The following is an 8,520-nucleotide window of genomic DNA, read 5'->3' on the forward strand; positions in this document are numbered from 1 at the left end:
AACAACCAGAAATGTTCTTAATAAGAAGATTGCTATCTCTCCCTTAAACAGCATCTTTGTAAGAACGCGTCGACAATGAAACTTCTCTCTTTTGGTTTCTGATTGTTTGTCAAAGGAGAACCCATGGAAAGTGATTTACAGAGCAGATATGTCAAAACAAATCTATTTAATTAAAATCTATTCAGTTAGACTTTAATGTTACGTCCACATCTTTTCAGTGAGATAAGTGTAAAACCACAGATTTTGATGGTCAGAAGAATCAGCTATGCCTCATTTGGAGGTTTTGACAACAAAAACGACACACAAACTGTCAGTACTTAAGTTTGCAATATTATACATGTAAAGCTGTATAAAGAACCCAGGATCAGTAGTTTACTGATCGTGGGCTAAAGAGAAGTATCTTGATGTCGGAAAGTAAAGTGAGTTTTCCTATTCTTGACTCTTTAAAAAACTACTAATAGCCACTGCCAGCCGGTAGCTTGGCTGCATCATGAAACACGCTTGTGCGAGAGCTATAGGTAAAAGCAGCTTGCACAGCCAAGCAACCACTGCGCCATGTAGGAATACCAGGGAGAGATCACAAACCTATAAAAACACACACACACGACATGATGCACCTAGTCTCATTACTGCTCAAACTGACAGATGAATAGCATTACTTTAACAAATACCCTGACTACAGACTTTGCATCTCTTTTGGTACTAGAAATAGAATAGATTGTCATCACATTATCATTATGTCAACATGATGTTGTTATGCTATCTGACAATATGTAATTTTCCTTTCCAATCAGCCTCACAATTTCCAGCATACTCTGCTTAGTAATATTTTCCTTACCATCTGTAAAGCACAGCTCAGCTAGCATTATCACTTAGGATACACGCCAGAAATCCATGAAAACATCTACAGGGGAAACGTCCCAGCAAGTACACCTGCTGCGGTCACGAGCTGGTGCAGTAAACTTGTTGTTCTTTTTGAGTTACAGAGGGCTTGGGGATTGTATGTGAATGCAGAAAATCTGATTGCCAAATATTTTAAAGTTTTTTTATATGCTGCCACCCTGTACTTGAGTACTAACATATTGTCAGAGCTGATAACGGTGACTAATAGAACAATTTGTGGCACTGGATAGTATCATTTGAATTTTAAAAAGTGACAGTGTTGCTATATATCACAAGTGTGCACTTCTCATAGTTAATGAAATTTACAGCCTGGCCCACAGCTCTTCACACTTTGGCATATATCTTCTCAGATGATCACACTCCGCTGCGCATGACATTTCCAAACAATCAACATTTAAATTAATGGTGCCTGAGTTTTCTGTGTAAGTGTAATTGCTTAAAAAGGTCAGAACCAATAGGTTACATCGCTCTAATGTCTGTGTAATGAGGCTGCAATGAAATAATATTGTGTACGTGTGGCGAATTAATCTGCACACTATGTTGAACACTACAAAACTGAGAAAACATTTAAAACTATTACCAGCTATGAGCTATGTAAACAATTCATTTTGTCCAGCTTTTAAAAGTGCAAAAAGAACTGTGCAACCCAGGCTCACATGAATAAAGGAGGACAAAATGCTCACAACTACTGCCAGACCTCAATTCAGCAGCCTACAGTTAAGTAAACAAATTGGCTTGGCTCTTTCTTATCCATCTTTCTTATTCTCCAGTTTTCTTATCCCATACTTGACCTGAGTTGCCCTACACAAAAAAGAGAAAGTCTACAAATCTGATATATTGACATGAGCAGGCTTTTTCCAAAAAAATGTAAAAAATAAAAAAAAGATAATCGCACTACTGTAGCGCCATCATTTCGCTTAGACAATAAAAGTTGTAAAATGTCACTTATTCTATTATTTTCATAATCATAATTATGAAGAAATCATTTGTATTGATCTTATACTGAGGGGAATTGATCTTATACTGAGGGGAATTAAAGACATGGTCAAACTATTGGAATGATTTTGCTCAGCAAAGTTGTGTAAATTTGAATTGAATGACTAGCAGCTACCTTTCTCAGACCATAAAGCTGCAGTTAGCAACTATTGTGCATAGAAATTCACAGACACACATCATATGTAATATGGCACAAAAACAAAACAAAAAAAATGGTAATAATGCCGCGTGGTTAAGCCAAAAGAAATCACCACGGGGGAAAATTACTTCACCGCAACAGCCCTACTCCGGAGTAACTGTAGTGCCAGCGTAGGCTGTAGAAAATAGGTCAGTGACGGCTGGTCTTCTTAAACCGTTTTTTTATTTGTAAAATATTTTGAGTAGGCTATGTACTTACTACATTTATTCTACTGAAATAATGAATTATTATCTTGGAACTGTGGAAACTTCTCTGAATTTCTGTAACTTTTTCCAAACCTGGAGCCTGGGGCAAGCTCTTCATAGGCACATGTCAACAGTGTTTGTGTAATTACTCTCACTGCCATAAGGGGAGACAAAAGTTCAGTACTGCAAGTTTAATATATTAATAAACCAATTTAAGTAGACTAATGATAGCAGATGGCAGCAATATTTGATTTTCTTTGACATTCCTTCGACTGTGCTGAAAACCGCCCACGGCTGGACAACAATATGAACAGCAAATATTGTTTTTTCTAAATCCAACATCTTGAATCAAGGTCACCATGTAATAGGCTCTGACAAATGTCAAAGCCATTACATAATCTCTGAGCTGCGTCATTATAAGCATATGGTTCTAACAAAGGCCACTGCAGTTGAGTGGTGAGCCTCTGGCTTAGCAATTACTATGGAACAATTCATGATATAGAATCCAGTTCTTTACAGTTTTATTTATTGCCTTAAACAATACTTGTTAATACCTTCATGTTTCAAATAATTAAGACACAGTATCTTGCTTTCATTACTCACCCATTTATAAAGTAAATTGTCTTTGCAAATTATGGACAAGCCATTTATTTTCTTCACAAAAGCTGCATGATACTAATTATCCTCAAAACAAACAATCATTACATATTCACCACTACCCATTACCACCTTTAAAATGACAAACTACAGTACATGTGTATACTACTAATAAGAACCATTATGGGATTCTCAGGCTGCATTCGAAAAGTCTTTTTTGCTTAGGAAGGTTACTAACTGAGTGAAGTGAACCGGAAGTATTTCAGTGGCACAATTAGCTTCTTTCTTTTGGTTTGTTTTCTTTTGGCTTTTTTGTAATCTAATACTGTTTCAACAAAGTTTTATGTTTTGGGTTGTTAAGTGTTTTCCACAATAAAAAAAATAAAATGGATAAAGGAGGTTGATCACCATGTAAGTTACCATTGGCTATTAAGCCTTTTCTCTCTTAAGCTGATTTTTGATTGATTTTGTTACCATTTAAAATGGGTAAAATCGTATTTGATGACAGAGCGCTGCACAGCGCATATATTCTCTAAGCATCTCCTCTCGCTCCCCCTCTCCCCCTCTCTCGGCACAGTTACAGTCATTCTGTGGGAAACACTGTATTTACATACAATTGGGATTCATGTTGATAAATACGCCTATGGGTGGGCAGGAGGGTGAGTGTGAGCAAGCATTCTGAATGTGACAACCCTGTCCATTATTTAGTGACTGGTAGGCTGCCTTACCTGCATTTTTGCTATCTTGGTTATTATAATTAAGTAATATATTCCACTGTGTTGTCCACCTTTAGATGGTCTGCATTACAACAACATGGGGTGCAGTGTCAAAAATGCACTTTTTGTAGTCCATCTTCAGAACATTGTAGTTTCATCACGGCAGGTCACATCAATAAAATCCGCCGTCGCATAATTACGTTGCTTAGAAAAGAGCAGTTGGATTCTCTTAGACCCGCCGTCCTCTTTTCCTAAGTCCTAACGGATTCTCCTTCACATTGACCTCATGACATTTTCCATCGAGGTCAAGAAAAGGTGGTTAGGAAAGGAGATTTTTTTGACTTTTCAGATTCAGCCTCAGTCCTTTATATGCTTACTATGGGAAGAGCCAGGGCAAAGAGCCAAGCTATTCAAGGGATAGAGGAAGGAGGAGTGATTATTCACCATTTCTCTTAACCCTCAATATTATCTAAAGGTTTATACAATGGCATGTTATTCACATCAGCCACCTTTAGAAAGTTATGCAGGAAATGCTACCAAATGTCACCTTTAAACGGTTTCATACCCAAGCACATGCAAGGACAGGTTGGTGTATAACTGAATATTTATTATTGCCACAAACAGAAAATAAACTGTGGATGTTTAGAAACTCTGTGGTTTTCTTCTTTAAAGCCACTTAAGAGAATCTTGGATGGTTTCTTCAGTACATGCCAAAACACAGAACACTTCTGTTTGGCATCAGACCAACTATATACATTCCTATTAACGTGGATATATCTAAGCCAACATTTTGAGAACAAATAAACTGTGCCTTCCTTAAAGGTCCCATATCCCACATTTTCAGGCTCCTACTTTTATTTTGGGTGTCTATTAGAAAATGTTTTAACGTTCAAAAAAAGCGCATTATTCTTATACTGTCCACTGTTCAGCACCCTCTGTCTGGACCATTTTAGCTCCTGTCTCTTTAAGGCCCTCCCTCCCTATAAGCCCACTTTTTTCTGATTGGCCAACTTCCCAGAAGCCTCATGAGGGGCAGAGACTAGCTGGCACAGCTGAATCAATGTATGGAGATAGGTCTGGCTATGCAAGTCTAGGTCTCACTGATTACTATACAAAAACGCAACTTTATTCACTGATTTTGGTGAAACTGGATCTTGATTGCAGAAAATTATTTCTTCTTTTCCCTTTTTCTGGCTGCTCTGCCTCAACTTGGGATGTTTCCTGATGGACAGATGGTTTTACTTGTTAGCAGTTATTTTAGCTGCTAACTACTGCTAAAGCCCTGGATATACTTGCTTTTAACTACACATTCTCATACGCAATATGGCTGCTACGCGTATCCTGCGTTCCTTTAGAGCGTAGTTTGTGCACGTCCCCAGGAATTAACACTACCCGTCCGCGAGATGCAAGTATGCAGTATGTCGACCTTACAGGCAGGTCAGCAGCAATCTACTGTTCCACACACAAGCCCAGATGGTGGCGTTATACAGTTGGTTTGTCAACCGCCATTAAAGAAAAAGAAGGTCAGCACCAAACTTTAAAAAAAAGGAGATTTATGGCGGAATGTTTACAATAAAAATCCCGGAGCTAGTCCGCAATTACCAAGATCGTTATGATGTCTCATTAAAATCACAACCTGCTCGAGTGTCACTATGTTTGGTTTGTTTACAATGTGAAAATTCAGAGGTTGTTAAGGAAGATAAGCCGTATTGGCGAGGGATGATCCGGTCCGGGTCTACCCCGTAGTGGATTCAGGTTTAATCCTCCAGGTACACGCAAAGTACGCAGGCAAGTATGTGAACAAAGCCGTTTACGTCGCAGACGCCTGTCTACGCCTACGCATTATTAAAAGGCAAGTATATCCAGGGCTAAATGGTAGCTGCCTCTAGTTTGTTAGTCGTGCAGCTAGCAGCCCTGTTAGCTGACTCTGCTTGGACTGGAAACTTGGTGCTCCAGGGGTGTGTTGGTGTGCACCCAGTTCGGGCAGAGCCAGCTGATAACGCTACAGTTAGCAGTAGCTACCGCTTACTGTAGCGTTACCAACAAGTAAAGCTATCTGTCCATCAGCAAACTCCATAAATCCCAGAGTTGAGGCAGAGGGAAAACCAGAAAATATTTAACTTTCCATCAGAACCGTGAAAGCACTTACTGAACAACCTCCAGCTCGAGTGATAGAATGACCACTTGGTGTTGTGCTGGACGGTAGTGCTGAGAGTAAAGCTGTGCGGTATGACTAAAATCTCATATCCCAACATAAGTCATTTCATATCCCAAAAACAATATATATCCAGATGTAGAAATTTTATGTATCATGAGTTACTTTTGGAATTTCCAGTAGTTACTTATGATATTTATCTGCATCAAAAGGTGGTTGTGCGATTCTGGAGATATCCAATACCATGACATACCATGAGTGAACAACAACACGGGAAGTAATGTAACTAATGTTAGCTAGGTTGTGGCTACTTGCTGCTGCAAACTAACATTAAGAGTGTGAAATGGTCCCACAGGCAGCACAGCAGCTCCAGACTGCGATAGTCACAGCTCTCCCGCTTCTATAGCTAACATCACAACAACAGCATATCTTGGTGAACTGTAAGCTGAATGTCCGTGGGCAAGTCATTTAATGATACCTGATATGGCTAGATAGTGTTGTGTTGTTCGTCCATACAACAGGCTTCTCTCTTAGGTATGAGCTCCTCGTTACTGCTTGCATGGCTCTGTGTCTGACCCTCGAGTCGGGGTCAGACACAGATGTCTCTAATACAGCTACATAATTGTGTGTTTTAATGAGTCAATGTACTACAGCAACAGACAATGGCCCGAATGTATTCACTGATGAAAAAGTTCAAAAGCCACAATGTAGGCTAATCTGAATACTATGTGCTGTGGCATCAAAACATGTGACTCTTTACAGGTAAGAAGGACAGGGGTCCCAGTGTGTGTTTGGCGAGGATCTCCAGGGCACTATCCTGATGCAATAAAAGAGCACCCGATATTTTGCATTAACGAGTACGCTAAAAACAGAACAGCATTCAAATCTCTTCTTTTACACACACACACACACACACACACACACACACACACTCACACATATATATATATATATACACACACACACACACACACACACACACACATATATATATATATATATATATATATATATATATACATATACATATACATATACACACACACACACACACACGTATTTGAACATTCTAGTAATTTAGATTTCAGCAGTCTTATTTAAAAAACAATGTCAACAGAACACCAGGACTACAACTATTACAACTACAGAGAGCAAAACTTTCTACAAGGGCCATGATACATGTCATAAACACATGCAAATTTAATCCTCACAGTGATCACCATGTGTTGCTTAACTTGTTCTGCAGGATAAATGAAAAATGGCTTGTGCAGTGTGAGGTGGAAACATTGAGTGATAATGGAAGACAAGTTGGCAGGCAAGTGGGCTGCAGATAGCAATCCAAGACAGCCTGGATTTAAAAAAAATAAAATCACATGGCTGACTGTAAACAATGCAGTTATGCAACAATCTGAGATTCATGCACACAGCCAGTAGGCACTCTGACCCAATATCAACTATGCCTAACTGCACTGCACAGGGTGAGCTGTACATAGGTCACTGTGGGAGGGGACGGACGGCCAGAACTGGAGCCCATTTAGACATGTAGGGATAGCTGGTGGAGCCCATCCCCCCTAATGTGACTCATGTTTCCCCGCTCAGTGTTGCCTGATTCCCGCACAGAAGGGGGCGGGAAGGGGAAAGAAGCGCCATAATAATGTTGTGAAACATGCGCGAGTCCATCCTGCAAACATTACATTACGAAGCAATCACGTGCGGTCATTCATTAAAAAGCAACATGTTTATTAGTCGTGTGAAAAGTCACCGGTACACTCTGAAAACTTGAAGGCAAGAAGGAGCTTGAATGCTGATGTTGACACAAGAAAAAGTAGCAACTAGGAACACGTTCATTTCTTACATTGTACATCACTTGTGTATGCAAAAACCAGAACTCCCAGGGGTTGATAACAAAGTCAACAACAACGTGACATTAGCGTTGATGACAAACCTAAGCAAAGAAACCACCGCACGGCAGGAGGGCAATACTGTAACGTACAATTATAATACTGCTGTGCAAATGAGAGAAGGTGATGCTCTGAATCCTGCCTTGCAAAGAGCGAGAAAACACGTCACACCGCATGGCTCTTTATTTGTTGACAAGCTCAACTCCAGTGCCGGATGGAAATTGGTGGCAAAACAGGCCGCCGCTGCGGCAACCACTTGCCCCTCTAGCAAGTTGTCTTGCCGAAATTTTGGGGCTAGCTCGCAAGCTAATGGTGCTGCTAGGCTATAATGTAACTGAGGAAGAGAGAGAAAGCACATTCACCTCCGTTAGCCGCTAACGCCCATCCCCCAACCAACCAGTCTTCCCTGTCTGTGTCCACCATCTTTAATCTGTGCTCCGTCTCCCTTCCCACCGCACAAAACACGACAAAAACACAAGACACTCACCTTTAACGACCATCCCCGAATCGATTATCACCTTCCAAAATAATCAATCGATTTTCGTTTTAATATTGTGCGTATTTTAATATTGAAAATTGGCCGTGCGAGCGGAACCGCGCCTTGAGAGAAGAGCAGCAATCCTAAACCGCCATCTGGTGGTATTTTCCTCTCTGTGATGCAGCGGGAGCGGCGCAGCCTCAGACCGAGACACAGCTGCCCCCTGGCGGACACACTGGGCCGCGGCGGACACGCGCAGCGAGGGGGGCGAGCATGGGAAGGGAGGGACAGCAAGACCCCGCCAACACTCACGGGGACACGCACAGGCACAGAGAGACTCCCCCTTATCTTTCAGTTAAATTATTTTGACAGGACTGTCTAATGAAAATA

The 8,520-nt window shown here is 40.6% G+C and overlaps 1 protein-coding gene across 1 annotated transcript in view; it reads right to left on the reverse strand.

Moving 5' to 3' along the window:
* stag1a (stromal antigen 1a) overlaps positions 1-8,301 on the reverse strand; it is a 54,518-nt gene extending 46,217 nt beyond the window's left edge. Inside the window, exon 1 of the mRNA XM_038728916.1 lies at positions 8,140-8,301. The gene's annotated coding sequence lies outside the window, so the exon portion shown is untranslated. The remainder of the gene's footprint in view (positions 1-8,139) is intronic.
* Between the last annotated feature and the right edge of the window lie 219 nt (positions 8,302-8,520).

The sequence above is a fragment of the Micropterus salmoides genome, unplaced genomic scaffold (assembly GCF_014851395.1).
Source record: "Micropterus salmoides isolate LMB-PRFRI ecotype aquatic unplaced genomic scaffold, ASM1485139v1 Ms_hic_scaffold_19, whole genome shotgun sequence".
NCBI lineage: Eukaryota > Metazoa > Chordata > Actinopteri > Centrarchiformes > Centrarchidae > Micropterus > Micropterus salmoides.